This window comes from Euprymna scolopes, chromosome 8 (assembly GCF_053919585.1).
Source record: "Euprymna scolopes isolate OS-2025 chromosome 8, ASM5391958v1, whole genome shotgun sequence".
NCBI lineage: Eukaryota > Metazoa > Mollusca > Cephalopoda > Sepiida > Sepiolidae > Euprymna > Euprymna scolopes.
In genome coordinates this window covers 86,623,596-86,633,794 of record NC_136489.1, presented here as the reverse complement: position 1 = coordinate 86,633,794, position 10,199 = coordinate 86,623,596, and the positions used below count along the sequence as shown (strand labels likewise).

At 37.1% G+C, this 10,199-nt stretch overlaps 1 pseudogene; it reads right to left on the bottom strand.

Annotated features, from left to right (window-relative positions):
- Positions 1-7,974: 7,974 nt before the first annotated feature.
- LOC145284166 (U2 spliceosomal RNA) lies at positions 7,975-8,107 on the bottom strand (annotated as a pseudogene).
- Positions 8,108-10,199: the final 2,092 nt, after the last annotated feature.

Below are 10,199 nucleotides of genomic sequence, written 5' to 3'. Positions count from 1 at the left end.
TCAATAAATACTCTTATATATATATATATATATATATATATATATATATATATATATATATATTATAAAATTTAAAATGGCCTGTGAAAATTTTTCAAAACGAGACCGCATATATATCTTAACACAATACGTCGCATCATCTACTGAAGTCTATTTGTGTTGCATGTCTGACATTCTGCATAACCACTTGTTCAGCAACCCTTTACCCAAACTGAAACATTTTTTAAATGACAGTACAATAAATAAATTATGATTAAACCAGGCCTAGATAAAAAAAATGAACTTGCCTCCTTCCCTGAAGCTTTCATTTACGAACATCCGTGGGCTTAGAACTAATTTAGATGATGTTGAAGCATTTCCCCTAACAAACACCCCGGATATCTTAGCACTAACTGATACTAACCTACACTCCTCCATCCCCTCTAACTACTTTAACATGCCTGTATATCTCCCATTATGCCGTAAGGACTCTGAAAGACATATGCACACACTCGGTCTATATTCGAAACACCCTCCCCTTGACTAGAGAAACAAACCTATAATCGGATGATCAAGCCTTTATGTGCGTTAGACATCATGCAACACACCATTCGCTACTTTTATTTTCTCTACCGCCCTCCCTCGGCCAAGGACTGCACCATAATAAACAAAGTCTCCGACAGCATAACTACACCATTCTCCCTCGACACTAGCGCACAAGTGCATGTATTCCATGATTTAATGTCAACCACACCAACTGGATTGGATTCTCTATTTACACAAACGTAGCTGGTAGCAAAACACATAACTTCTCTATATATCACTCCCTATCAGAGATGGTTATGTTTTCCACCCGTTTCCCAGATCAGCATCACTTCTAGATCTGGTTCTGACCACAATTCCCGATGATTGTATAACGAATGCCCACAGCCCACTTGGGAACGCTGATCATGCAGTGATAATGGTTGAAATCACCCTAAATTCTAGAGCAAAAACTGAAGAGCCAGTGCTCAAAACAACGAGATATAAAAAGGCTGACTGGAAAGCCATCAGGAATCTCATCAGAGATGCCCCATGAGGAAACATATTTTCTCTTCCGGCTGAACAGTTCACAAATGAGACCAGTGAATGGTTCAAAACGGCAATTGAAGCACATGTTCCCAGGCGGAAATTTTATAGTAAGCCCCATTCTCCCCAATGGTTTACTTCTACATGCAACTGCCATTGCGCAAAGGCAGTATGCGTACCACAGATTTAACCGACATAAGTCCAGTTCAAACAGACAGAAGCATATAGAAGCTAAAAGTAATTATAATAAAGAACTAGTAACAGCTAAGAGATAATTTACTGAAACCACAAAAAAAAAAAAGAAAAAAACGCATCGAAGCACAAAAATTAGGAATCCATGATTTCTGGAAAATCTACAACAGTGTAGTAAATAATGGTCAATCAACAGAGATGGTGTAGTAAATAATGGGCAATCAACAATACCCCTACTATCCAACAATCATAAGGTTGTTTGCTCAGCAACCGAGAAGGCTAACATGCTTGCTAGTTGGTTTGCCTGCAACTCCACACTGGACCCTGCTAACCACTCCCTCCCTGACTTTCCTTTGCGGACAGACGCCACGCTAGACGATCTGAAACTAACCCCTTCTCAGGTGCATGCTATCATAAAAAACCTTGACACTTCAAAAGCATGTGGACCTGATCTCATCCCAGCTGTGCTATTAAAAAAATGGTCCGCAGCAGTAGCTCCAGTTTTCTCCAACATTTACAACAAATGCCTTAATAAATCTTGCTTTCCGAAATGCTGGAAAACTGCTTCTGTGGTACCAGTTTTCAAGAATTCTGGCGAAAGAACTGACCAATCAAAGTATCCCCCCATTAGCCTCCTCCCACTTTTTGCCAAAATATTTGAGCTCTAGTTCATTACCTTATAGATGCTAAACTTCTGACCGACCGACAATATGGATTAAGGCAAGTCCATTCCACAGAAGATATTCTAACTGTAATCGCTGAACGTATATACCATTCACAAGGCAGGAGCGGTAGCTCTAGATATATCAAAGGCTTTAGACAGGGTATGGCATGAAGGTCTTCTCAGGAAAATCAGATCATACGGTCTCACTGGAAGAATACTTAACATAATTAAATCCATTCTTAGATAAGAGAAAAATCCAGGTAGTCCTCGACGGTCGTACATCTAAACAATATGATATAAATGCGAGAGTGCCTCAGGGGTTTATCCTTGGACCTCTATTATTCCTAATATTCATAATTGACATCCCTGACAAAATTGTCTCTGAGCTGGGTATATATGCTAATGACACCACTCTCAATAACAGGCACGACAGGAAAACGAAGGGACACATATCTAAGGAAACGGCAGAAACACTAGAGAATGACCTCAAATCTGTAGTGGAATGGGGACAAAAATGGGTGGTCACATTCAATGTTGTCAAGACTAAAATTGTTTCTTTCAATAATTACAAGAAACCTTCTCTACAACCAATAGTAATGGCCAAAGATTCCTTATCTGAAAGTTCTTCATTTAAACTCCTCGGCCTAAATTTCATAAGAAACATGAGTTGGAACAATTACATTGAGAGCATTGCCAGGACCGCTGCGAAGAAGGTAGGTACTCTTTATCGTGCTAAAAAGCTACTAACGCCCGAAAATATCCGGTACCATTCACCCATGTATGAAGTATTGTTGTCATATTTGGCCTGGTGCATCATCTACTAGTTTCTCGCTCCTAGACAAGGTTCAAGAGAGAGAGAGAGAGAGAGAGAGAGAGAGAGAGAGAGAGAGAGAGAGAGAGAGAGAGAGAGAGAGTCGCCAACCTGATAGGTCCTGAACTGTAATTTAAGCTTCAGTCTCTGTCCCACCGACGAAATGTAGCATCCCTCTGTCTGTTCTACAATGGTGAATGTTCTGACGAACTGCAAGCACTTGTGCCCCCTCAACGTAAATACCCGCGAAAAATCCGACAAGCAGCTAAATCTCATCCTTACACAGTAGAGATCCCTAGACATAAGAGAGCTTTCTACTCCAGTAGTTTCTTCCTTAGAACCGCTAAACTTTGGAATTCCCTTTCGGATCCCTGCTTCCCCAACTCTACTGATATGCAGATGTTCAAGTGTAATGTGAACTGAAAGCTTGCTGGCCAACTCCCTTCATAGCACCCCAGTAGCTTATGTCCCTGATAGTAGCTCCCTACATTAAAGTGGCAATGTGCCTTGTTTGGGGTGAAAGTGTAATTAAAAAAAAAATCAATGAATAATCATAAGGTAGAGTAATGTATTAAAAGGTGTACATTTTTGCATCACACACACACACACACACACACACACATACACACACAGAAGTAATATAATAAAAAACATTACAAGAGTGATCTGGTATAATATAACTGAATACTATTGTATTATAATAAAAAGAAATTAATATGTAAAAATACGTATAACTGAAAAGAAAATATCGAGAAATAGTTATTGAAAGATACAAAATGATATATACGCAATCTCACGAAACTATCACGTATGTGAACCAGTATTAATAAAGGGATGTCTAGATGCATGAAAATAGCCTTTTAAATTATTGCTGCGTATGTGTAATTTGCACATGAATTTCTTTCTTTCTGCTTTTATTTAATTTATGTGTGGAGAAAGAAAAAGCGGGAAGGCCTACACAACGAAGTTTTGCTTTTGATACAGCAATAAATCATACATTTTGCTTAGCTGATATATCATGACATTCTCAACACAGTTCATTGACCGCTCTTAGTTAAAATGTATTACGTCAGATGAAAATGCCTAAATTACAGGGTGGAATGATAAAGTTGTTGCCTTAAAGATAACAACGCTACAACTTTGTTTTAAAACTTTTATTGAAATAATCAATTCAGATAACTTGATTATGTAGTAGAGCTGACATCTATTTAGTGTAGCCGCCTTCAGCCTCAATCACCGCCTCGATACGCGTTCGGAACTGGTAGCATACCTTTTCCACAAGCGCCGGTGGAAGCTCGGTGAATACTTGGCGGATGGCGGATGGCAGCGATCAGGCTGGATTTGGTGTTGTAAGAGGTCATGTTGGTGATGTTATCGACGTATGAAATAGTCCAGCGAATTGAGGTGTGGAGAAGAGGGGGCCAGAAAGAAAGGTACAAAGTCGTAACACTCTTTGTGAAGCCAAGTGTGAGTCTCCTTGGACTTGTGGGCCGACGCCGAGTCCTGCTGCCACACCCAGGTTCTGCCAGCGGTAACCTGATTGCACCAGGAGGATCACTACACTCTTCAGCACACCCAAGTACAATATGATGTTGACTTTCTAGCCGACTTGGAATGTGAAGTGCATGATGTGGCTTTCACGTGAAACCACACCAAAGACAATAACTATGGACGGAGACTTTGTTTTATTATTCTGGGCACGTCCCTGTTCTTCGTGGCAATCAAGCGATGCATTTTGATGGTGCTGACAATAGTCCTGTTGTCATAACTTGGATCGATAGAGAGCATGAATTGTATATTGGCGACCTTGCTCGTTGAACATTGTGTCACTTTCAGACATGATAGAAGGTTTCCATTGCTCTTGGGATTTGCACACAACTGGCCAACTAGTATTGATGGTCTGCAACAAAAAAAAAAAAAGAAAAGAAAACCGGTTTTCATCAAACGAACATTGAATAATATCGTCTTTTCTACGACGAGAATCTTATAGTCTTAACCTATAGTTATCCCTTTTCAACGCGGTTCAGCTTCAAACCATATATGGTTCTCCTAGTGACATTTTGTGCAAATTCTGTATAACCCCTTTCCTCTTTTCTAAGATGCTCATTCACCCATTTCACCTACTTTCCCCCCCTTTCACGTCTTCACCCTCTTCTTCTTTTTAATATTCATCTTTTGCTTGCCCTCGCTCTTCTTTTCATCTTCTTTTCATCTTCTTTTTCATCTTCTTTTTCATCTTTTCTCTTCTTCTTCTGCTTCTTCCTCTTCTTTCTTGGCATTTTCTTCTCCTTACTCTTCATTTTTTCTGTGCTTAGCCTCTTTTTCTTTTCTCCAGCCTCATCGTCATTATTTTTCATTTGTTCTTTTTCTTGTTCTTTTTCTTGTTCTTGTCCTTCTTTCCTAACATAGGCTGCGACTGATAATATTACCTCTTTTTGTTTTCATTACTTCTTTTCCTTCCTCAGGATTTCAATGATTAAACACGTTCTAGGACAATAAATTGGATGTTCTATAATCAATTAATTCTGAATAAAACAGCGCTTCATTTATTCTCTCTCCGAGCCCAAGTTTCGTTTTTAATGTCTCAATTTCTCTCGCACTATGCTTTTCTCTCTCTATGGAGGCCAAATAGTTTAAATCACGGACTGTCAAATAAACGATCGGCAGTTTTGACCCGACTTGAGCAGTTACCTGTTTAGTCTAAATAAAGAGCTATAATACAGCAAGACTTCCTATAAATAAATGGCTACATATATTGAAACTAATTTTTAATTGCTAATAAAATAGATAAGATTATTCCCGTCTGGTAAATGACAGTATAGGAAAAGTAACACTAGGCCACACATTGATACAAAATGGCCACTTTACTTATCTATACCCGATGCGCATTTTTTTCCGGCTGATATCAATCGATTTTATTAAATATACTAAATTCCTACAAAATGTCTGCGGAGTAACACTCTCCCAAATAATTCATAGTTAGATATAGTAGCACTTTACTTCCCCACTAATTGTTATACCCTCCTCCTCTGCGAGTCAACACAATTACCAAATATTTCTTATGGTTCAATTATTAAATGCGCCTTATTTCATTTTGACACTACGTTTCATTAACAGTCATCTACTATTCAATCAATTTGCAAATAATGAACGCTCCCGGATCAAATAGATTGGCTGTGCGGATTCGTTTCCGGGATTAACAGATTTATTTTTTAACTAAATTTTAAGTTTGCCTTTACTAAAACTTAAGGCGTTCATCCTGACTCGTTGTTTTTAACCATCCGAGATTCAGTTTCTTCGGGAGCCAACAACACGCTGCTTCTTTTTAATATTTTCGTTGTCCTCTACTTCTATTTTCTTTGCATTTTTCTCCCTTTTTCCTACGTGATACACTAGCCAACTTTACTTCTTCTTTATCGTTGTTGTTTTTAACTAGCAGAGATCCAGTTGCTTCGACAACCTTTCTGTATTTTTTTATTTTTTCTTCTTTTTTTCTTTTTTCTTCACATTCTTCTTCGTCGCATTCTTCTCCACTTTTTTTCATAGGACTCGGAATAGAATGAACAAAGCGGTTTTCAGAAGTATAACTTTCTTGCTATTTACCTTGACACATTACATCAACGTATTGAAAATGGACACAACTGAATACGCAAATGGATGTTCATACATATCGAACACGGCAAGGTTTACAGATTGTTTCATTTACTGACAGCAGTAAATTGCGCAGGGTTTCACATTGCTTAAAAGAAAGTAATTGTACCTATTAACAAATATTTTGCAAAATCAAATGTAAATATAAGTTTCTTTCAAAGTTGTGTTAATAATAATCATATTTATTTAAAAAAAAATAAATTTATATATCGTATTATTTGTAAAAAGAATGCAAATATTTATGTGTCATAAAAACACTAGATTCATATAAGTAATTGCACGTAAATATTACACTTAAAGTCGATACTGTTATGCAGAATACGGACCGTGCTGAAATACTAACTGTATTATTTATAAACTAAGTTAAAACATGGGAGGCACCTAACAATTACCGTATACTTGACCTGCTACAAGCAACCGCCTCAATACAGCAGTGACTGCCATTGGTACTAAGTGCCCGTCAGTGTCATCAACTGTCACAAAGTGCCTGTTAGTGCTACAGATTGCCATAAAGTGCCCGCTAAAGTCCTTAAGTGTCAGTCAGTGCCCGCCAATGCTCCAAACTTCCTGCCAGTGCCCCTAGTGTCCTAAAGTGCCAGCAGTAAGAGTAACTACCTTAGAAGACCACTCTCCCCCAATTACTGCCGCTAACAATCATAACCGCAACTGGATGACAGTGTCGCTGCTGGATAACAGGGTATACTACTGGATGACAGTGCCTTACAATTGAAGGTGGGCGATTGTGAAGCAGCCTCCAATGAACTTCGATAATGATCGTGATTGATATTGACCGATTGTTTCAGAGGCAGCCTGTGCCCAGCGTACGCATCAAAACGCCTCAAGACACCACTTGAAACCGCCCTGAAAAGAAAACAATAATTGTGCCATATATGACAGTCATTGGATTCAGCGAGCTGTCGCTGCCAGACAATGTACCACAGTGAAAGCCAAATGTTTTCACCGCTTGGGCCAGCAATATACTCAGAGCCAATAATGACTACCACTAGCAACAGCATTATTTCTCTATGTTCATATTTTTAACTTTTTTTCCATAGCCAATAATTTACGTGGCTCACATACGATAATGCAGTTGATAATCACAGGTTAATTTGTTTTCGAGGGTGGGTGGAAATCTTTTTTCTTATTTGTTCTGGCTTTTGGTCATATCTCCATCGGACAACGCCAGCACAAAGGCCCTGCCAGTTTTCTACTCTTCATATATATATTTTTTGTAATTAAAATCGTTGAAATCGCCTGTTGTTCTGTCAAATCGATTGACTCCCTGCTCTAGTTGGGGACCCATCGCCGTGCACTGGGGAAGCTTCACATAGCTCCTCGCAGTGACTTACTCACAATACATTGTAGTTTACCTTGCACCGTGGAGAACCTACTGTTCATTGTATAAAATTTTATAAAATTATTTATATATACTAGCGAGACCTGTGGAAATCTCACAGGCGCATCCTTCACATGCTGTATCTTTCAGATATTGTTGATAAGCATTCTGTGAACTTTCAGTGTGAATGGAGACTCGCGTTATTATTGTACCTATTTACAATGCCTCCCCACGGGACAGAGTTAGACACCAGGGTCTTTTTTTAACGTGGAGAAAAGGTACGAAAATAAAATTTGTCTCAGTCGTGAAGGATTTCTCCTCCACTGAAAGAGAACGAGAAATGAAAGTGCCGCATCTGAAGAACAGATACTACACTTTGATCTTGGCCAAAAGGCCAAGAAGTAATCTGGTTAATGTAATGTCAGTATATTACAGTTTATCTCCAAGATCCTAAATGGAGTCTGTGATAGATTTCCAGTTTTTTGATACCTGGCGCGAACTTAAACCTCACCATATTATTATATCATCTTAAACGGAACAGATACTACAATTGGATCCAAGCCAGAACACCAATGATGTATATTTTAGTTTCACGTATAAGCCAAACGCGACATCAATTTTTTTTGTAATTTTTTATTTTTTTATTTTACATTGCGTCTTCGATAATCGGGAGATCCTATTTTTTTAAAAGGAGGATAGAAGGTGGTAATATACAACGAACATAACATAAGCGTATCGATATAATAATATAATGTACGTAGTATGGTATTACCTTCTTTTATGATAGGATGAGTCGATCGAATTATTTATAATCTGGAAACTGTGATGCACATACGTACGCACGTTAAGATCCTATGATATTAATATATAGATTATTGTTTGAATTAAAGTTTCAAGTGTAAATGTAAATTATCATGCTTACAATTGTGCTCTAAACGGATATACTTATGGGATACCTCTCCTTCGATATCTTTTATGTTTCGAAAATCGTTATTAAATTGTTGAAATTTAGGTTTTTTTCTTCTTTATTCAATCATCTATATGTGGCTGCCTGATCAGTTGTGTCAAAGAAACATTATATACATAACGAATAATTAAAAAATATGAATCATAATTGTTGATTTAATTTTCTGTTATTGGAATGAAGCTCAACACTATGTTTATATTCGTGCATTATCTTCGATGCATGGTCCTCACAATCGACCATCAGAACGATTAATTAAATAAACTGTGAATCGTATTCGCACTTCGTTTACTGTAAACAATATTGTCCATCCTGTAAGACATCGTTCAGTGCCCACACAGCCCCCGATTGCTGCTGCAGATGTGTAAATTCGCTAACATTAAAACTTGTGCCATTTAACTTTATCGTGAATTTTGTGTAAAGATCTTAATTTAAGCGCTTACAAGATTCATTCATTCCTACCATTAAGCAACAGTTTTCTTAAAAATGTCTTCATTGATGAAGCACGCTATTGGTTAAACAGCTATGCCAATAAACAGAATTGGAGCTATGATAACCCAGAAGCTATAGTCGAAACACTATTACACTTAAAAAAAAATACTGTTTAGAATCCTGAAATCAACGGTCCATATGCGTTTAAAAATGATGATGGTCATAACGTGACATTCAATGGTGAGCGATACATAAAAAAGATAACCAGCTAAAAAGTGCCTAAACTGAAAGGCATTAATGTTGCCAACATATGATTTCAGCAGGACAGAGCCACATACTTCACACTACGTAATACGATCAATTTACTAAGACACACTTTTGATAGAACTAAATAAGTTCACGTGGAAGTGTAAACTAGCAACCTCGTACGTACGATTTAATCCGATAAGATTATTTTCTTTGTGGATAACCAGATACAATAGAGGATTTTGAAGACAACATCCGACCCGTTATTGCTGTAATACAGCTTAATTTGTGAAGTGAAAATTGATCCTCTATATCATGCCATGTACGCACGACCCGCAGGGGTTATTTGCCCAAAATTGTATGTGAATTATAATTGCCAAAAATTAATCCTTGGAATAAATGACATATTTTTATTATAAAAATGTTTTACTGTGATTTTCTTTTATTTGAAGTTCGCCGCCTCTAATAACACATTATATATACATATATATATGTATATATATATATATATATATATATATGTATATATGTGTGTGTGTGTGTGTGTTTGTGTGTGTGTGCGTATATATATGTATGTGTGTGTACATATACATATATAGCTAAATATATATATATATATATATATATATAGGTTGGTAAGTGCGTCTCTCTCTCTCTCTCTCTCTCTCTCTCTCTCTCTCTATATATATATATATATATATATATATATATATATATATATACACTCATGAGCAAAAAAAAAAATGAGCCAAGAGTTAAAGAAGGAAAAAATCGAATTTTTAATAGTTTTCCTTGAATTTTTGTTAATTTTAACTGAAAATTTCTATTTCTCAGATCATTATTATCATAGCATATT